The following is a 22582-nucleotide window of genomic DNA, read 5'->3' on the forward strand; positions in this document are numbered from 1 at the left end:
ATATCACCTTGTTTTCACATTAAACAGACTTCCACATGAGAAAGCAGCAAGGATGCAGTGGCGTTAATGTTTCCTGGTGTCAACCTGTATTATTTCAGTAGACATTGAAATGAGGATGCATCTTGCTGCCTTTCCAATGAAGCAAGTTTAATTTAGTAATAGGTTAAAAACCATCCTTACAAAGGTGTTAATCAGAGACTTGGCTTTGTGGACACTTTTCAGAGAACAAATTTGTTAGCATAAAAATAAAGCCAGAAAATTAAGAGCTGTTTAATCACTCAATTGGATTTTTTTTGCCAGCATATTTCTTTTTCTCTGCAACCCACTGCTAAATTGTGCTTCCTAGCTGATTTTATAAAATCACTGAATCAAATCTAACTCTGATTACATCAGAGAAGGCCAGGTACCCTACACCAGAACAGGGGGATTTGAAATTTTGACTTGTCTACTTAAAGATCACCAAAATCTGATAACAAGGTCAATTACGTCCCTGGGTGGGATTGAACCATCAACCTTTTGGTTAGTAGCCAGACTCACTAACCGATTGCGTCACAGAGACACTTTGCAAAAAGTACATACTGACAAAGGCTAATAAGCATACATCTAGAACGTTTCCTAGAAAAACTTTAAAAAGTCAATAATCTGGAGAGTTTTTGTAAGATGTTTCTTCCATCAACCAACGAAGAAACACATTGGTACTTTCCCATGATGAGTGAGTGCTTCAGGATCTCTTGCACTTACATGTGCAGCAGAGTACTGCAATGGAAGCATGCTGGGCCCATAACCCAGAGGTAGGCAGATTGAAACTATCCTTTGCTATATGCATTTTTTTTGTTAATTTAAGTAATCAAAACTGGGATTGATATTTTTGCTCTTTTATTTTTACTTAAAGTACAATAACTTTTACCATTTTAATTTGTTTTAATAGTATATTGACAGTATAGTTTTCTTTAAAAAATCCACTTAATTTTCTTTACCCTATTATTAAAAGGGTAATTGACAAAAACAAACTACATTGTCACCAGAAGAGCAATACAAAATGTACAAGTGATATATTAAAATCATCTTTCCAGCTTGAATTTCAATGATGCATTGGGGCAACAATTTTGTGAGAAACATCTTCACCCTTAAATAAAGATTTTCTTAATTCCTAACCTGTGTGCTAATTAGATATCACCTTGTTTTCACATTAAACAGACTTCTACATGAGAAAGCAGCAAGGATGCAGTGGCATTAATGTTTCCTGGTGTCAACCTGTATTATTTCAGTAGACATTGAAATGAGGATGCATCTTGCTGCCTTTCCAATGAAGCAAGTTTAATTTAGTAATAGGTGAAAAACCATCCCTACAAAGGTGTTAATCAGAGACTTGGCTTTGTGGACACTTTTCAAAGAACAAATTTGTTAGCATAAAATTAAAGCCAGAAAATGAAGAGCTGTTTAATCACTCAATTGATTTTTTCTGCCAGCATATTTCTTTTTCTCTGCAAACCACTGCTAAATTGTGCTTCCTATCTGTTTTTATAAAATCACTGAATCAAATCTAACTCTGATTACATCAGAGAAGGCCAGGTACCCTACACCAGAACAGGGGGATTTGAAATTTTGACTTGTCTACTTAAAGATCACCAAAATCTGATAACAAGGTCAATTACGTCCCTGGGTGGGATTGAACCACCAACCTTTTGGTTAATAGCCGTGCACACTAACTGATTGCGCCACAGAGACACTTTGCAAAAGTCCATACTGACAAAGGCTAATAAGCATTCATCTAAAATGTTTCCTAGAAAAACTTTAAAAAGTCAATAATCTGGAGAGTTTTTGTAAGATGTTTCTTCCATCAACCAACGAAGAAACACATTGGTACTTTCCCATGATGAGTGAGTGCTTCAGGATCTCTTGCACTTACATGTGCAGCAGAGTACAGCAATGGAAGCATGCTGGGCCCATAACCCAGCGGTAGGCAGATTGAAACTATCCTCTGCTATATGCATTTTTTTTTGTTAATTAAAGTAATCCAAAACTGGGATTGATATTTTGGCTCTTTTATTTTTACTTAAAGTACAATAACTTTTACCATTATAATTTGTTTTAATAGTATATTGACAGTATAGTTTTCTTTAAAAAAATCCACTTAATTTTCTTTACCCTATTATTAAAAGGGTAATTGACAAAAACAAACTACATTGTCACCAGAAGAGCAATACAAAATGTACAAGTGATATATTAAAATCATCTTTCCAGCTTGAATTTCAATTATGCATTGGGGCAACGATTTTGTGAGAAACATTTTCACCCTTAAATAAAGATTTTCTTAATTCCTTACCTGTGTGCTAATTAGATATCACCTTGTTTTCACATTAAACAGACTTCCACATGAGAAAGCAGCAAGGATGCAGTGGCGTTAATGTTTCCTGGTGTCAACCTGTATTATTTCAGTAGACATTGAAATGAGGATGCATCTTGCTGCCTTTCCAATGAAGCAAGTTTAATTTAGTAATAGGTGAAAAACCATCCTTACAAAGGTGTTAATCAGAGACTTGGCTTTGTGGACACTTTTCTGAGAACAAATTTGTTAGCATAAAAATAAAGCCAGAAAATGAAGAGCTGTTTAATCACTCAATTGGATTTTTTTGCCAGCATATTTCTTTTTCTCTGCAACCCACTGCTAAATTGTGCTTCCTAGCTGTTTTTATAAAATCACTGAATCAAATCTAACTCTGATTACATCAGAGAAGGCCAGGTACCCTACACCATAAGAGGGGGTTTGAAATTTTGACTTGTCTACTTAAAGATCACCAAAATCTGATAACAAGGTCAATTACGTCCCTGGGTGGGATTGAACCACCAACCTTTTGGTTAATAGCCATACACACTAACTGATTGCGCCACAGAGACACTTTGCAAAAGTACATACTGACAAAGGCTAATAAGCATTCATCTAAAACGTTTCCTAGAAAAACTTTAAAAAGTCAATAATCTGGAGAGTTTTTGTAAGATGTTTCTTCCATCCACCAACGAAGAAACACATTGGTACTTTCCCATGATGAGTGAGTGCTTCAGGATCTCTTGCACTTACATGTGCAGCAGAGTACTGCAATGGAAGCATGCTGGGCCCATAACCCAGAGGTAGGCAGATTAAAACTATCCTCTGCTATATGCATTTTTTTTGTTAATTAAAGTAATCCAAAACTGTGATTGATATTTTTGCTCTTTTATTTTTCATTAAAGTACAATAACTTTTACCATTTTAATTTGTTTTAATAGTATATTGAAAGTATTGTTTTCTTTAAAAAATCCACTTAATTTTCTTTACCCTATTATTAAAATGGTAATTGACAAAAACAAACTACATTGTCACCAGAAGAGCAATACAAAATGTACAAGTGATATATTAAAATCATCTTTCCAGCTTGAATTTCAATTATGCATTTGGGCAACGATTTTGTGAGAAACATCTTCACCCTTAAATAAAGATTTACTTAATTCCTTACCTGTGTGCTAATTAGATATCACCTTGTTTTCACAATAAACAGACTTCTACATGAGAAAGCAGCAAGGATGCAGTGGCGTTAATGTTTCCTGGTGTCAACCTGTATTATTTCAGTAGACATTGAAATGAGGATGCATCTTGCTGCCTTTCCAATGAAGCAAGTTTAATTTAGTAATAGGTGAAAAACCATCCCTACAAAGGTGTTAATCAGAGACTTGGCTTTGTGGACACTTTTCAGAGAACAAATTTGTTAGCATAAAAATAAAGCCAGAAAATGAAGAGCTGTTTAATCACTCAATTGGATTTTTTTTGCCAGCATATTTCTTTTTCTCTGCAACCCACTGCTAAATTGTGCTTCCTAGCTGTTTTTATTAAATCACTGAATCAAATCTAACTCTGATTACATCAGAAAAGGCCAGGTACCCTACACCATAACAGGGGGTTTGAAATTTTGACTTGTCTACTTAAAGATCACCAAAATCTGATAACAAGGTCAATTACGTCCCTGGGTGGGATTGAACCACCAACCTTTTGGTTAGTAGCCGGATACACTAACCGATTGCGCCACAGAGACACTTCGCTAAAAATACATTCTGACAAAGGCTAATAAGCATACATCTAGAACGTTTCCTAGAAAAACTTTAAAAAGTCAATAATCTGGAGAGTTTTTGTAAAATGTTTCTTCCATCAACCAACGAAGAAACACATTGGTACTTTCCCATGATGAGTGAGTGCTTCAGGATCTCTTGCACTTACATGTGCAGCAGAGTACTGCAATGGAAGCATGCTGGGCCCATAACCCAGAGGTAGGCAGATTGAAACTATCCTTTGCTATATGCATTTTTTTTTGTTAATTTAAGTAATCAAAACTGGGATTGATATTTTTGCTCTTTTATTTTTACTTGAAGTACAATAACTTTTACCATTTTAATTTGTTTGAATAGTATATTGACAGTATAGTTTTCTTTAAAAAATCCACTTAATTTTCTTTACCCTATTATTAAAAGGGTAATTGACAAAAACAAACTACATTGTCACCAGAAGAGCAATACAAAATGTACAAGTGATATATTAAAATCATCTTTCCAGCTTGAATTTCAATGATGCATTGGGGCAACGATTTTGTGAGAAACATCTTCACCCTTAAATAAAGATTTTCTTAATTCCTTACCTGTGTGCTAATTAGATATCACCTTGTTTTCACATTAAACAGACTTCCACATGAGAAAGCAGCAAGGATGCAGTGGCGTTAATGTTTCCTGGTGTCAACCTGTATTATTTCAGTAGAAATTGAAATGAGGATGCATCTTGCTGCCTTTCCAATGAAGCAAGTTTAATTTAGTAATAGGTGAAAAACCATCCCTACAAAGGTGTTAATCAGAGACTTGGCTTTGTGGACACTTTTCAGAGAACAAATTTGTTAGCATAAAAATAAAGCCAGAAAATGAAGAGCTGCTTCATCACTCAATTGGATTTTTTTTGCCAGCATATTTCTTTTTCTCTGCAACCCACTGCTAAATTGTGCTTCCTAGCTGTTTTTATAAAATCAATGAATCAAATCTAACTCTGATTACATCAGAGAAGGCCAGGTACCCTACACCATAACAGGGGGTTTGAAATTTTGACTTGTCTACTTAAAGATCACCAAAATCTGATAACAAGGTCAATTACATCCCTGGGTGGGATTGAACCATCAACCTTTTGGTTAGTAGCCAGACTCACTAACCGATTGCGCCACAGAGACACTTTGCAAAAAGTACATACTGACAAAGGCTAATAAGCATACATCTAGAACGTTTCCTAGAAAAACTTTAAAAAGTCAATAATCTGGAGAGTTTTTGTAAGATGTTTCTTCCATCAACCAACGAAGAAACACATTGGTACTTTCCCATGATGAGTGAGTGCTTCAGGATCTCTTGCACTTACATGTGCAGCAGAGTACTGCAATGGAAGCATGCTGGGCCCATAACCCAGAGGTAGGCAGATTGAAACTATCCTTTGCTATATGCATTTTTTTTGTTAATTTAAGTAATCAAAACTGGGATTGATATTTTTGCTCTTTTATTTTTACTTAAAGTACAATAACTTTTACCATTTTAATTTGTTTTAATAGTATATTGACAGTATAGTTTTCTTTAAAAAATCCACTTAATTTTCTTTACCCTATTATTAAAAGGGTAATTGACAAAAACAAACTACATTGTCACCAGAAGAGCAATACAAAATGTACAAGTGATATATTAAAATCATCTTTCCAGCTTGAATTTCAATGATGCATTGGGGCAACAATTTTGTGAGAAACATCTTCACCCTTAAATAAAGATTTTCTTAATTCCTAACCTGTGTGCTAATTAGATATCACCTTGTTTTCACATTAAACAGACTTCTACATGAGAAAGCAGCAAGGATGCAGTGGCGTTAATGTTTCCTGGTGTCAACCTGTATTATTTCAGTAGACATTGAAATGAGGAGGCATCTTGCTGCCTTTCCAATGAAGCAAGTTTAATTTAGTAATAGGTGAAAAACCATCCCTACAAAGGTGTTAATCAGAGACTTGGCTTTGTGGACACTTTTCAAAGAACAAATTTGTTAGCATAAAAATAAAGCCAGAAAATGAAGAGCTGTTTAATCACTCAATTGATTTTTTCTGCCAGCATATTTCTTTTTCTCTGCAAACCACTGCTAAATTGTGCTTCCTATCTGTTTTTATAAAATCACTGAATCAAATCTAACTCTGATTACATCAGAGAAGGCCAGGTACCCTACACCAGAACAGGGGGTTTGAAATTTTGACTTGTCTACTTAAAGATCACCAAAATCTGATAACAAGGTCAATTACGTCCCTGGGTGGGATTGAACCACCAACCTTTTGGTTTATAGCCGTACACACTAAATGATTGCGCCACAGAGACACTTTGCAAAAGTACATACTGACAAAGGCTAATAAGCATTCATCTAAAACGTTTCCTAGAAAAACTTTAAAAAGTCAATAATCTGGAGAGTTTTTGTAAGATGTTTCTTCCATCCACCAACGAAGAAACACATTGGTACTTTCCCATGATGAGTGAGTGCTTCAGGATCTCTTGCACTTACATGTGCAGCAGAGTACTGCAATGGAAGCATGCTGGGCCCATAACCCAGAGGTAGGCAGATTAAAACTATCCTCTGCTATATGCATTTTTTTTGTTAATTAAAGTAATCCAAAACTGTGATTGATATTTTTGCTCTTTTATTTTTCATTAAAGTACAATAACTTTTACCATTTTAATTTGTTTTAATAGTATATTGAAAGTATTGTTTTCTTTTAAAAATCCACTTAATTTTCTTTACCCTATTATTAAAATGGTAATTGACAAAAACAAACTACATTGTCACCAGAAGAGCAATACAAAATGTACAAGTGATATATTAAAATCATCTTTCCAGCTTGAATTTCAATGATGCATTGGGGCAACGATTTTGTGAGAAACATTTTCACCCTTAAATAAAGATTTTCTTAATTCCTTACCTGTGTGCTAATTAGATATCACCTTGTTTTCACATTAAACAGACTTCCACATGAGAAAGCAGCAAGGATGCAGTGGCGTTAATGTTTCCTGGTGTCAACCTGTATTATTTCAGTAGACATTGAAATGAGGATGCATCTTGCTGCCTTTCCAATGAAGCAAGTTTAATTTAGTAATAGGTGAAAAACCATCCTTACAAAGGTGTTAATCAGAGACTTGGCTTTGTGGACACTTTTCAGAGAACAAATTTGTTAGCATAAAAATAAAGCCAGAAAATGAAGAGCTGTTTAATCACTCAATTGGATTTTTTTTGCCAGCATATTTCTTTTTCTCTGCAACCCACTGCTAAATTGTGCTTCCTAGCTGTTTTTATAAAATCACTTAATCAAATCTAACTCTGATTACATCAGAGAAGGCCAGGTACCCTACACCATAAGAGTGGGTTTGAAATTTTGACTTGTCTACTTAAAGATCACCAAAATCTGATAGCAAGGTCAATTACGTCCCTGGGTGGGATTGAACCACCAACCTTTTGGTTAATAGCCATACACACTAACTGATTGCGCCACAGAGACACTTTGCAAAAGTACATACTGACAAAGGCTAATAAGCATTCATCTTAAACGTTTCCTAGAAAAACTTTAAAAAGTCAATAATCTGGAGAGTTTTTGTAAGATGTTTCTTCCATCAACCAACGAAGAAACACATTGGTACTTTCCCATGATGAGTGAGTGCTTCAGGATCTATTGCACTTACATGTGCAGCAGAGTACAGCAATGGAAGCATGCTGGGCACATAACCCAGAGGTAGGCAGATTGAAACTATCCTCTGCTATATGCATTTTTTTTTTAGATTTATTAAAGTAATCCAAAACTGGGATTGATATGTTGGCTCTTTTATTTTTACTTACAGTACAATAACTTTTACCATATTAATTTGTTTTAATAGTATATTAAAAGTATTGTTTTCTTTCAAAAATCCACTTAATTTTCTTTACCCTATTATTAAAATGGTAATTGACAAAAACAAACTACATTGTCACCAGAAGAGTAATACAAAATGTACAAGTGATATATTAAAATCATCTTTCCAGCTTGAATTTCAATGATGCATTGGGGCAACGATTTTGTGAGAAACATTTTCACCCTTAAATAAAGATTTTCTTAATTCCTTACCTGTGTGCTAATTAGATATCACCTTGTTTTCACATTAAACAGACTTCCACATGAGAAAGCCGCAAGGATGCAGTGGCGTTAATGTTTCCTGGTGTCAACCTGTATTATTTCAGTAGACATTGAAATGAGGATGCATCTTGCTGCCTTTCCAATGAAGCAAGTTTAATTTAGTAATAGGTGAAAAACCATCCTTACAAAGGTGTTAATCAGAGACTTGGCTTTGTGGACACTTTTCAGAGAACAAATTTGTTAGCATAAAAATAAAGCCAGAAAATGAAGAGCTGTTTAATCACTCAATTGGATTTTTTTTGCCAGCATATTTCTTTTTCTCTGCAACCCACTGCTAAATTGTGCTTCCTAGCTGTTTTTATAAAATCACTGAATCAAATATAACTCTGATTACATCAGAGAAGGCCAGGTACCCTACACCAGAACAGGGGGTTTGAAATTTTGACTTGTCTACTTAAAGATCACCAAAATCTGATAACAAGGTCAATTACGTCCCTGGGTGGGATTGAACCACCAACCTTTTGGTTAATAGACATGCACACTAACTGATTGCGCCACAGAGACACTTTGCAAAAGTCCATACTGACAAAGGCTAATAAGCATTCATATAAAACTTTTCCTAGAAAAACTTTAAAAAGTCAATAATCTGGAGAGTTTTTGTAAGATGTTTCTTCCATCAACCAACGAAGAAACACATTGGTACTTTCCCATGATGAGTGAGTGCTTCAGGATCTCTTGCACTTACATGTGCAGCAGAGTACTGCAATGGAAGCATGCTGGGCCCATAACCCAGAGGTAGGCAGATTGAAACTATCCTTTGCTATATGCATTTTTTTTTGTTAATTTAAGTAATCAAAACTGGGATTGATGTTTTTGCTCTTTTATTTTTACTTAAAGTACAATAACTTTTACCATTTTAATTTGTTTTAATAGTATATTGTAGAAAAGGGAATTGGTCCCTCCAAAGAAATGGGGAACCAAAGAGAAAAAGCCTCTTTGTGGGTGCACTCTTTCAAAAACAATATATATATATGTTATCTTTCAATATTTATTGTGTAAAAAATTATACTTTATTTCGACAATTAAAAATGATGTGTATAGAAAAAAGGGCAAAAATACCTATTGGTATACCCTATAGAACAGATAAATAAGGTACAAAGGTGATTATGTCTCATATAATAAGCTCCTCCAAAATAACAATGTATCTCAAAAGATTCTTTGTAATAGTTTGTAGCAACCCCTGTATATAGTGGTGTGTTTTAGAGTGAGGGCAATAATACCAAAACTCTTAACACGGGATGCGATTTAATAAAATCTGAAATGGAGGAGAGTTGATTAATTACATGCTAGGCGAAAATTTATATGCTGATAACTTAAGTTGGCAAAAAAGGATTATATAGCACTAATATGCTTATTACTGTACTTGTAAAGTATTACACAGTGATATTAAATGTTACACAATAAATGTCAGAAGTAACAAGTCCCACAGTAGGAAGCCGTAACTGACAATCGTTGAATTACCCGGCTAGGGTGAAACGTACGTCCGCTTCTCAAACACTCTGACGTCATTCTGACGTCTTTCCGGGAATCCCGTGTAACGTTCACGGACCCGGATTCGTAGGTAAAACTCCTTACACGCTTCTCAAGCAAGGATATCCACGGGGGCTACAACAGCAGGACCCTCTCTTAATCAGAGGTATTTCGGCGCGCACTCATTGCGGGACGGGAGTGGGTTTCTTCCTGCAATGACAATATTGTTATCAGGATAACCCCTCTCCGTTTCCCGACAACAGCAAGTAACGCCACTGTCTTTCTTCATACCCGCTCCGGCCGCTGACTCTCTCACCTCCCATTCACTGTGACACCTTTTTCACACATGGGAAGGCAGCAGAAGTCAGTGGATCAACGGCACGGGTACTTTCCAATACTCACCTTTATTATTACAAGGTCAATGTTAACCAATTAATATACCAGTTCTGGTTTTTTAGCATAATCATCCTTGCAGTGAAAATCAATATTTGTTACACCTGTTTTAGCAGACAGTATTCGTTGTACGCATTAGCGAGACAAATTGATACAAATATAGTATCTAATTCAACGATTGTCAGTTACGGCTTCCTACTGTGGGACTTGTTACTTCTGACATTTATTGTGTAACATTTAATATCACTGTGTAATACTTTACAAGTACAGTAATAAGCATATTAGTGCTATATAATCCTTTTTTGCCTACTTAAGTTATCAGCATATAAATTTTCGCCTAGCATGTAATTAATCAACTCTCCTCCATTTCAGATTTTATTAAATCGCATCCCGTGTTAAGAGTTTTGGTATTATTGCCCTCACTCTAAAACACACCACTATATACAGGGGTTGCTACAAACTATTACAAAGAATCTTTTGAGATACATTGTTATTTTGGAGGAGCTTATTATATGAGACATAATCACCTTTGTACCTTATTTATCTGTTCTATAGGGTATACCAATAGGTATTTTTGCCCTTTTTTCTATACACATCATTTTTAATTGTCGAAATAAAGTATAATTTTTTACACAATAAATATTGAAAGATAATATATATATATATATTGTTTTTGAAAGAGTGCACCCACAAAGAGGCTTTTTCTCTTTGGTTCCCCATTTCTTTGGAGGGACCAATTCCCTTTTCTACAAACATATTTAATACCTCTGGGGTCGCACCGCCAACATATATAGAAATCTCTTGTTTCATTGTAATAAATTCATGACACTCTGATACTGTTGGCTCAACATGATTTAATGAAATCAACTGTAGCAGTGCAGGCAAACTCAAACCCTCTGTTTTAATAGTATATTGACAATATAGTTTTCTTTAAAAAATCCACTTAATTTTCTTTACCCTATTATTAAAAGGGTAATTGACAAAAACAAACTACATTGTCACCAGAAGAGCAATACAAAATGTACAAGTGATCTTTCCAGCTTGAATTTCAATGATGCATTGGGGCAACGATTTTGTGAGAAACATCTTCACCCTTAAATAAAGATTTTCTTAATTCCTTACCTGTGTGCTAATTAGATATCACCTTGTTTTCACATTAAACAGACTTCTACATGAGAAAGCAGCAAGGATGCAGTGGCGTTAATGTTTCCTGGTGTCAACCTGTATTATTTCAGTAGACATTGAAATGAGGATGCATCTTGCTGCCTTTCCAATGAAGCAAGTTTAATTTAGTTATAGGTGAAAAACCATCCCTACAAAGGTGTTAATCAGAGACTTGGCTTTGTGGACACTTTTTAGAGAACAAATTTGTTAGCATAAAAATAAAGGCAGAAAATGAAGAGCTGTTTAATCACTCAATTGGATTTTTCTGCCAGCATATTTTTTTTCTCTGCAACCCATTGCTAAATTGTGCTTCCTAGCTGTTTTTTTATAAAATCACTGAATCAAATCTAACTCTGATTACATCAGAGAAGGCCAGGTACCCTACACCATAAGAGGGGGTTTGAAATTTTGACTTGTCTACTTAAATATCACCAAAACCTGATCACAAGGTCAATTATGTCCCTGGGTGGGATTGAACCACCAACCTTTTGGTTAGTAGCCAGACACACTAACCGATTGCGCCACAGAGACAATTTGCAAAAAGTACATACTGACAAAGGCTAATAAGCATTCATCTAGAACGTTTCCTAGAAAAACTTTAAAAAGTCAATAATCTGGAGAGTTTTTGTAAGAATTTTCTTAAATCAACCAACGAAGAAACACATTGGTACTTTCCCATGATGAGTGAGTGCTTCAGGATCTCTTGCCCTTACATGTGCAGCAGAGTACTGCAATGGAAGCATGCTGGGCCCATTAACCAGAGGTAGGCAGATTGAAACTATCCTCTGCTATATGCATTTTTTTTGTTAATTAAAGTAATCCAAAACTGGGATTGATATGTTAGCTATTTTATGTTTACTTAAAGTACAATAACTTTTACCATTTTAATTTGTTTTAATAGTATATTGACAGTATTGTTTTCTTTCAAAAAACCACTTAATTTTCTTTACCCTATTATTAAAATGGTAATTGACAAAAACAAACTACATTGTCAGCAGAAGAGCAATACAAAATGTACAAGTGATATATTAAAATCATCTTTCCAGCTTGAATTTCAATGATGCATTGGGGCAACGATTTTGTGAGAAACATCTTCACCCTTAAATAAAGATTTTCTTAATTCCTTACCTGTGTGCTAATTAGATATCACCTTGTTTTCACATTAAACAGACTTCCACATGAGAAAGCAGCAAGGATGCATTGGCGTTAATGTTTCCTGGTGTCAACCTGTATTATTTCAGTAGACATTGAAATGAGGATGCATCTTGCTGCCTTTCCAATGAAGCAAGTTTAATTTAGTAATAGGTGAAAAACCATCCTTACAAAGGTGTTCATCAGAGACTTGGCTTTGTGGACACTTTTCAGAGAACAAATTTGTTAGCATAAAAATAAAGCCAGAAAATGAAGAGCTGTTTAATCACTCAATTGGATTTTTTTGCCAGCATATTTCTTTTTCTCTGCAACCCACTGCTAAATTGTGCTTCCTAGCTGTTTTTATAAAATCACTGAATCAAATCTAACTCTGATTACATCAGAGAAGGCAAGGTACCCTACACCATAAGAGGGGATTTGAAATTTTGACTTGTCTTCTTAAAGATCACCAAAATCTGATAACAAGGTCAATTACGTCAATGGGTGGGATTGAACCACCAACCTTTTGGTTTATAGCCGTACACACTAACTGATTGCGCCACAGAGACACTTTGCAAAAGTCCATACTGACAAAGGCTAATAAGCATTCATCTAAAACGTTTCCTAGAAAAACTTTAAAAAGTCAATAATCTGGAGAGTTTTTGTAAGATGTTTCTTCCATCCACCAACGAAGAAACACATTGGTACTTTCCCATGATGAGTGAGTGCTTCAGGATCTCTTGCACTTACATGTGCAGCAGAGTACTGCAATGGAAGCATGCTGGGCCCCTAACCCAGAGGTAGGCAGATTGAAACTATCCTTTGCTATATGCATTTTTTTTTGTTAATTTAAGTAATCAAAACTGGGATTGATATTTTTGCTCTTTTATTTTTACTTAAAGTACAATAACTTTTACCATTTTAATTTGTTTTAATAGTATATTGACAATATAGTTTTCTTTAAAAAATCCACTTAATTTTCTTTACCCTATTATTAAAAGGGTAATTGACAAAAACAAACTACATTGTCACCAGAAGAGCAATACAAAATGTACAAGTGATCTTTCCAGCTTGAATTTCAATGAGGCATTGGGGCAACGATTTTGTGAGAAACATCTTCACCCTTAAATAAAGATTTTCTTAATTCCTTACCTGTGTGCTAATTAGATATCACCTTGTTTTCACATTAAACAGACTTCTACATGAGAAAGCAGCAAGGATGCAGTGGCGTTAATGTTTCCTGGTGTCAACCTGTATTATTTCAGTAGACATTGAAATGAGGATGCATCTTGCTGCCTTTCCAATGAAGCAAGTTTAATTTAGTTATAGGTGAAAAACCATCCCTACAAAGGTGTTAATCAGAGACTTGGCTTTGTGGACACTTTTTAGAGAACAAATTTGTTAGCATAAAAATAAAGGCAGAAAATGAAGAGCTGTTTAATCACTCAATTGGATTTTTCTGCCAGCATATTTTTTTTTTCTGCAACCCATTGCTAAATTGTGCTTCCTAGCTGTTTTTTATAAAATCACTGAATCAAATCTAACTCTGATTACATCAGAGAAGGCCAGGTACCCTACACCATAAGAGGGGGTTTGAAATTTTGACTTGTCTACTTAAATATCACCAAAACCTGATCACAAGGTCAATTATGTCCCTGGGTGGGATTGAACCACCAACATTTTGGTTAGTAGCCAGACACACTAACCGATTGCGCCACAGAGACAATTTGCAAAAAGTACATACTGACAAAGGCTAATAAGCATTCATCTAGAACGTTTCCTAGAAAAACTTTAAAAAGTCAATAATCTGGAGAGTTTTTGTAAGAATTTTCTTAAATCAACCAACGAAGAAACACATTGGTACTTTCCCATGATGAGTGAGTGCTTCAGGATCTCTTGCACTTACATGTGCAGCAGAGTACTGCAATTGAAGCATGCTGGGCCCATAACCCAGAGGTAGGCAGATTGAAACTATCCTTTGCTATATGCATTTTTTTTGTTAATTAAAGTAATCCAAAACTGGGATTGATATGTTAGCTATTTTATGTTTACTTAAAGTACAATAACTTTTACCATTTTAATTTGTTTTAATAGTTTATTGACAGTATTGTTTTCTTTCAAAAATCCACTTAATTTTCTTTACCCTATTATTAAAATGGTAATTGACAAAAACAAACTACATTGTCACCAGAAGAGCAATACAAAATGTACAAGTGATATATTAAAATCATCTTTCCAGCTTGAATTTCAATGATGCATTGGGGCAACGATTTTGTGAGAAACATCTTCACCCTTAAATAAAGATTTTCTTAATTCCTTACCTGTGTGCTAATTAGATATCACCATGTTTTCACATTAAACAGACTTCCACATGAGAAAGCAGCAAGGATGCATTGGCGTTAATGTTTCCTGGTGTCAACCTGTTTTATTTCAGTAGACATTGAAATGAGGATGCATCTTGCTGCCTTTCCAATGAAGCAAGTTTAATTTAGTAATAGGTGAAAAACCATCCTTACAAAGGTGTTCATCAGAGACTTGGCTTTGTGGACACTTTTCAGAGAACAAATTTGTTAGCATAAAAATAAAGCCAGAAAATGAAGAGCTGTTTAATCACTCAATTGGATTTTTTTGCCAGCATATTTCTTTTTCTCTGCAACCCACTGCTAAATTGTGCTTCCTAGCTGTTTTTATAAAATCACTGAATCAAATCTAACTCTGATTACATCAGAGAAGGCCAGGTACCCTACACCATAAGAGGGGATTTGAAATTTTGACTTGTCTACTTAAAGATCACCAAAATCTGATAACAAGGTCAATTACGTCAATGGGTGGGATTGAACCACCAACCTTTTGGTTTATAGCAGTACACACTAACTGATTGCGCCACAGAGACACTTTGCGAAAGTCCATACTGACAAAGGCTAATAAGCATTCATCTAAAACGTTTCCTAGAAAAACTTTAAAAAGTCAATAATCTGGAGAGTTTTTGTAAGATGTTTCTTCCATCCACCAACGAAGAAACACATTGGTACTTTCCCATGATGAGTGAGTGCTTCAGGATCTCTTGCACTTACATGTGCAGCAGAGTACTGCAATGGAAGCATGCTGGGCCCATAACCCAGAGGTAGGCAGATTAAAACTATCCTCTGCTATATGCATTTTTTTTGTTAATTAAAGTAATCCAAAACTGGGATTGATATTTTTGCTCTTTATTTTTCATTAAAGTACAATAACTTTTACCATTTTAATTTGTTTTAATAGTATATTGAAAGTATTGTTTTCTTTTAAAAATCCACTTAATTTTCTTTACCCTATCATTAAAATGGTAATTGACAAAAACAAACTACATTGTCACCAGAAGAGCAATACAAAATGTACAAGTGATATATTAAAATCATCTTTCCAGCTTGAATTTCAATGATGCATTGGGGGCAACGATTTTGTGAGAAACATTTTCACCCTTAAATAAAGATTTTCTTAATTCCTTACCTGTGTGCTAATTAGATATCACCTTGTTTTCACATTAAACAGACTTCTACATGAGAAAGCAGCAAGGATGCAGTGGCGTTAATGTTTCCTGGTGTCAACCTGTATTATTTCAGAAGACATTGAAATGAGGATGCATCTTGCTGCCTTTCCAATGAAGCAAGTTTAATTTAGTAATAGGTGAAAAACCATCCCTACAAAGGTGTTAATCAGAGACTTGGCTTTGTGGACACTTTTCAGAGAACAAATTTGTTAGCATAAAAATAAAGCCAGAAAATGAAGAGCTGTTTAATCACTCAATTGGATTTTTTTGCCAGCATATTTCTTTTTCTCTGCAACCCACTGCTAAATTGTGCTTCCTAGCTGTTTTTATAAAATCAATGAATCAAATCTAACTCTGATTACATCAGAGAAGGCCAGGTACCCTACACCATAAGAGGGGCTTTGAAATTTTGACTTGTCTACTTAAAGATCACCAAAATCTGATCACAAGGTCAATTACGTCCCTGGGTGGGATTGAACCACCAACCTTTTGGTTAGTAGCCAGACACACTAACCGATTGCGCCACAGAGACAATTTGCAAAAAGTACATACTGACAAAGGCTAATAAGCATTCATCTAGAACGTTTCATAGAAAAACTTTAAAAAGTCAATAATCTGGAGAGTTTTTGTAAGAATTTTCTTAAATCAACCAACGAAGAAACACATTGGTACTTTCCCATGATGAGTGAGTGCTTCAGGATCTCTTGCACTTACATGTGCAGCAGAGTACTGCAATGGAAGCATGCTGGGCCCATTACCCAGAGGTAGGCAGATTGAAACTATCCTCTGCTATATGCATTTTTTTTGTTAATTAAAGTAATCCAAAACTGGGATTGATATGTTAGCTATTTTATGTTTTACTTAAAGTACAATAACTTTTACCATTTTAATTTTTTTTAATAGTATATTGACAGTATTGTTTTCTTTCAAAAATCCACTTAATTTTCTTTACCCTATTATTAAAATGGTAATTGACAAAAAAAGCAAACTACATTGTCACCAGAAGAGCAATACAAAATGTACAAGTGATATATTAAAATCATCTTTCCAGCTTGAATTTCAATGATGCATTGGGGCAACGATTTTGTGAGAAACATCTTCACCCTTAAATAAAGATTTTCTTAATTCCTTACCTGTGTGCTAATTAGATATCACCTTGTTTTCACATTAAACAGACTTCCACATGAGAAAGCAGCAAGGATGCATTGGCGTTAATGTTTCCTGGTGTCAACCTGTATTATTTCAGTAGACATTGAAATGAGGATGCATCTTGCTGCCTTTCCAATGAAGCAAGTTTAATTTAGTAATAGGTGAAAAACCATCCTTACAAAGGTGTTCATCAGAGACTTGGCTTTGTGGACACTTTTCAGAGAACAAATTTGTTAGCATAAAAATAAAGCCAGAAAATGAAGAGCTGTTTAATCACTCAATTGGATTTTTTTGCCAGCATATTTCTTTTTCTCTGCAACCCACTGCTAAATTGTGCTTCCTAGCTGTTTTTATAAAATCACTTTATCAAATCTAACTCTGATTACATCAGAGAAGGCCAGGTACCCTACACCATAAGAGGGGATTTGAAATTTTGACTTGTCTACTTAAAGATCACCAAAATCTGATAACAAGGTCAATTACGTCCCTGGGTGGGATTGAACCACCAACCTTTTGGTTAGTAGCCGGACACACTAACCGATTGTGCCACAGAGACACTTTGCAAAAAGTACATACTGACAAAGACTAATAAGCATTCATCTAAAATGTTTCCTAGAAAAACTTTAAAAAGTCAATAATCTGGAGAGTTTTTGTAAGATGTTTCTTCCATCCACCAACGAAGAAACACATTGGTACTTTCCCATGATGAGTGAGTGCTTCAGGATCTCTTGCACTTACTTGTGCAGCAGAGTACTGCAATGGAAGCATGCTGGGCCCATAACCCAGAGGTAGGCAGATTAAAACTATCCTCTGCTATATGCATTTTTTTTGTTAATTAAAGTAATCCAAAACTGGGATTGATATTTTTGCTCTTTTATTTTTCATTAAAGTACAATAACTTTTACCATTTTAATTTGTTTTAATAGTATATTGAAAGTATTGTTTTCTTTTAAAAATCCACTTAATTTTCTTTACCCTATTATTAAAATGGTAATTGACAAAAACAAACTACATTGTCAGCAGAAGAGCAATACAAAATGTACAAGTGATATATTAAAATCATCTTTCCAGCTTGAATTTCAATGATGCATTGGGGCAACGATTTTGTGAGAAACATTTTCACCCTTAAATAAAGATTTTCTTAATTCCTTACCTGTGTGCTAATTAGATATCACCTTGTTTTCACATTAAACAGACTTTTACATGAGAAAGCAGCAAGGATGCAGTGGCGTTAATGTTTCCTGGTGTCAACCTGTATTATTTCAGTAGACATTGAAATGAGGATGCATCTTGCTGCCTTTCCAATGAAGCAAGTTTAATTTAGTAATAGGTGAAAAACCATCCTTACAAAGGTGTTAATCAGAGACTTGGCTTTGTGGACACTTTTCAGAGAACAAATTTGTTAGCATAAAAATAAAGCCAGAAAATGAAGAGCTGTTTAATCACTCAATTGGATTTTTTTGCCAGCATATTTCTTTTTCTCTGCAACCCACTGCTAAATTGTGCTTCCTAGCTGTTTTTATAAAATCACTGAATCAAATCTAACTCTGATTACATCAGAGAAGGCCAGGTACCCTACACCATAAGAGGGGGTTTGAAATTTTGACTTGTCTACTTAAAGATCACCAAAATCTGATAACAAGGTCAATTACGTCCCTGGGTGGGATTGAACCACCAACCTTTTGGTTAATAGCCATACACACTAACTGATTGCGCCACAGAGACACTTTGCAAAAGTGCATACTGACAAAGGCTAATAAGCATTCATCTAAAACGTTTCCTAGAAAAACTTTAAAAAGTCAATAATCTGGAGAGTTTTTGTAAGATGTTTCTTCCATCAACCAACGAAGAAACACATTGGTACTTTCCCATGATGAGTGAGTGCTTCAGGATCTATTGCACTTACATGTGCAGCAGAGTACAGCAATGGAAGCATGCTGAGCACATAACCCAGAGGTAGGCAGATTGAAACTATCCTCTGCTATATGCATTTGTTTTTGTTAATTAAAGTATTCCAAAACTGGGATTGATATGTTGGCTCTTTTATTTTTACTTACAGTACAATAACTTTTACCATTTTAATTTGTTTTAATAGTATATTGACAGTATTGTTTTCTTTCAAAAATCCACTTAATTTTCTTTACCCTATTATTAAAATGGTAATTGACAAAAACAAACTACATTGTCACCAGAAGAGCAATACAAAATGTACAAGTGATATATTAAAATCATATTTCCAGCTTGAATTTCAATGATGCATTGGGGCAACGATTTTGTGAGAAACATTTTCACCCTTAAATAAAGATTTTCTTAATTCCTTACCTGTGTGCTAATTAGATATCACCTTGTTTTCACATTAAACAGACTTCCACATGAGAAAGCAGCAAGGATGCAGTGGCGTTAATGTTTCCTGGTGTCAACCTGTATTATTTCAGTAGACATTGAAATGAGGATGCATCTTGCTGCCTTTCCAATGAAGCAAGTTTAATTAAGTAATAGGTTAAAAACCATCCTTACAAAGGTGTTAATCAGATACTTGGCTTTGTGGACACTTTTCAGAGAACAAATTTGTTAGCATAAAAATAAAGCCAGAAAATTAAGAGCTGTTTAATCACTCAATTGGATTTTTTTTGCCAGCATATTTCTTTTTCTCTGCAACCCACTGCTAAATTGTGCTTCCTAGCTGTTTTTATAAAATCACTGAATCAAATCTAACTCTGATTACATCAGAGAAGGCCAGGTACCCTACACCAGAACAGGGGGATTTGAAATTTTGACTTGTCTACTTAAAGATCACCAAAATCTGATAACAAGGTCAATTACGTCCCTCGGTGGGATTGAACCACCAACCTTTTGGTTAATAGCCGTGCACACTAACTGATTGCGCCACAGAGACACTTTGCAAAAGTCCATACTGACAAAGGCTAATAAGCATTCATCTAAAACGTTTCCTAGAAAAACTTTAAAAAGTCAATAATCTGGAGAGTTTTTGTAAGATGTTTCTTCCATCAACCAACGAAGAAACACATTGGTACTTTCCCATGATGAGTGAGTGCTTCAGGATCTCTTGCACTTACATGTGCAGCAGAGTACAGCAATGGAAGCATGCTGGGCCCTTAACCCAGCGGTAGGCAGATTGAAACTATCCTCTGCTATATGCATTTTTTTTTGTTAATTAAAGTAATCCAAAACTGGGATTGATATTTTGGCTCTTTTATTTTTACTTAAAGTACAATAACTTTTACCATTTTAATTTGTTTTAATAGTATATTGACAGTATTGTTTTCTTTTAAAAATCCACTTAATTTTCTTTACCCTATTATTAAAATGGTAATTGACAAAAACAAACTACATTGTCACCAGAAGAGCAATACAAAATGTACAAGTGATATATTAAAATCATCTTTCCAGCTTGAATTTCAATGATGCATTGGGGCAACGATTTTGTGAGAAACATCTTCACCCTTAAATAAAGATTTTCTTAATTCCTTACCTGTGTGCTAATTAGATATCACCTTGTTTTCACATTAAACAGACTTTTACATGAGAAAGCAGCAAGGATGCAGTGGCGTTAATGTTTCCTGGTGTCAACCTGTATTATTTCAGTAGACATTGAAATGAGGATGCATCTTGCTGCCTTTCCAATGAAGCAAGTTTAATTTAGTAATAGGTGAAAAACCATCCTTACAAAGGTGTTAATCAGAGACTTGGCTTTGTGGACACTTTTCAGAGAACAAATTTGTTAGCATAAAAATAAAGCCAGAAAATGAAGAGCTGTTTAATCGCTCAATTGGATTTTTTTGCCAGCATATTTCTTTTTCTCTGCAACCCACTGCTAAATTGTGCTTCCTAGCTGTTTTTATAAAATCACTGAATCAAATCTAACTCTGATTACATCAGAGAAGGCCAGGTACCCTACACCATAAGAGGGGGTTTGAAATTTTGACTTGTCTACTTAAAGATCACCAAAATCTGATAAGGTCAATTATGTCCCTGGGTGGGATTGAACCACCAACCTTTTGGTTAATAGCCATACACACTAACTGATTGCGCCACAGAGACACTTTGCAAAAGTACATACTGACAAAGGCTAATAAGCATTCATCTAAAATGTTTCCTAGAAAAACTTTAAAAAGTCAATAATCTGGAGAGTTTTTGTAAGATGTTTCTTCCATCAACCAACGAAGAAACACATTGGTACTTTCCCATGATGAGTGAGTGCTTCAGGATCTATTGCACTTACATGTGCAGCAGAGTACAGCAATGGAAGCATGCTGAGCACATAACCCAGAGGTAGGCAGATTGAAACTATCCTCTGCTATATGCATTTGTTTTTGTTAATTAAAGTATTCCAAAACTGGGATTGATATGTTGGCTCTTTTATTTTTACTTACAGTACAATAACTTTTACCATTTTAATTTGTTTTAATAGTATATTGACAGTATTGTTTTCTTTCAAAAATCCACTTAATTTTCTTTACCCTATTATTAAAATGGTAATTGACAAAAACAAACTACATTGTCACCAGAAGAGCAATACAAAATGTACAAGTGATATATTAAAATCATATTTCCAGCTTGAATTTCAATGATGCATTGGGGCAACGATTTTGTGAGAAACATTTTCACCCTTAAATAAAGATTTTCTTAATTCCTTACCTGTGTGCTAATTAGATATCACCTTGTTTTCACATTAAACAGACTTCCACATGAGAAAGCAGCAAGGATGCAGTGGCGTTAATGTTTCCTGGTGTCAACCTGTATTATTTCAGTAGACATTGAAATGAGGATGCATCTTGCTGCCTTTCCAATGAAGCAAGTTTAATTTAGTAATAGGTTAAAAACCATCCTTACAAAGGTGTTAATCAGAGACTTGGCTTTGTGGACACTTTTCAGAGAACAAATTTGTTAGCATAAAAATAAAGCCAGAAAATTAAGAGCTGTTTAATCACTCAATTGGATTTTTTTTGCCAGCATATTTCTTTTTCTCTGCAACCCACTGCTAAATTGTGCTTCCTAACTGATTTTATAAAATCACTGAATCAAATCTAACTCTGATTACATCAGAGAAGGCCAGGTACCCTACACCAGAACAGGGGGATTTGAAATTTTGACTTGTCTACTTAAAGATCACCAAAATCTGATAACAAGGTCAATTACGTCCCTGGGTGGGATTGAACCACCAACCTTTTGGTTAATAGCCATGCACACTAACTGATGGCGCCACAGAGACACTTTGCAAAAGTCCATACTGACAAAGGCTAATAAGCATTCATCTAAAACGTTTCCTAGAAAAACTTTAAAAAGTCAATAATCTGGAGAGTTTTTGTAAGATGTTTCTTCCATCAACCAACGAAGAAACACATTGGTACTTTCCCATGATGAGTGAGTGCTTCAGGATCTCTTGCACTTACATGTGCAGCAGAGTACTGCAATGGAAGCATGCTGGGCCCATAACCCAGAGGTAGGCAGATTGAAACTATCCTTTGCTATATGCATTTTT

General features: G+C 34.9%; 4 non-coding genes across 4 annotated transcripts; all 4 read right to left on the reverse strand.

Annotated features, from left to right (window-relative positions):
• Positions 1 to 11727: 11727 nt before the first annotated feature.
• Positions 11728 to 11801, reverse strand: TRNAS-ACU (transfer RNA serine (anticodon ACU)). The gene has a single exon. It is a non-coding gene; the product is annotated as a tRNA-Ser (tRNA).
• Positions 11802 to 14051: 2250 nt separating this feature from the next.
• On the reverse strand, positions 14052 to 14125 carry TRNAS-ACU (transfer RNA serine (anticodon ACU)). The gene has a single exon. It is a non-coding gene; the product is annotated as a tRNA-Ser (tRNA).
• A 2263-nt stretch (positions 14126 to 16388) lies between these two features.
• TRNAS-ACU (transfer RNA serine (anticodon ACU)) lies at positions 16389 to 16462 on the reverse strand. The gene has a single exon. It is a non-coding gene; the product is annotated as a tRNA-Ser (tRNA).
• A 1099-nt stretch (positions 16463 to 17561) lies between these two features.
• TRNAS-ACU (transfer RNA serine (anticodon ACU)) lies at positions 17562 to 17635 on the reverse strand. Its single transcript has one exon. It is a non-coding gene; the product is annotated as a tRNA-Ser (tRNA).
• Between the last annotated feature and the right edge of the window lie 4947 nt (positions 17636 to 22582).

The sequence above is a fragment of the Pseudophryne corroboree genome, unplaced genomic scaffold, assembly GCF_028390025.1.
Source record: "Pseudophryne corroboree isolate aPseCor3 unplaced genomic scaffold, aPseCor3.hap2 scaffold_1174, whole genome shotgun sequence".
NCBI lineage: Eukaryota > Metazoa > Chordata > Amphibia > Anura > Myobatrachidae > Pseudophryne > Pseudophryne corroboree.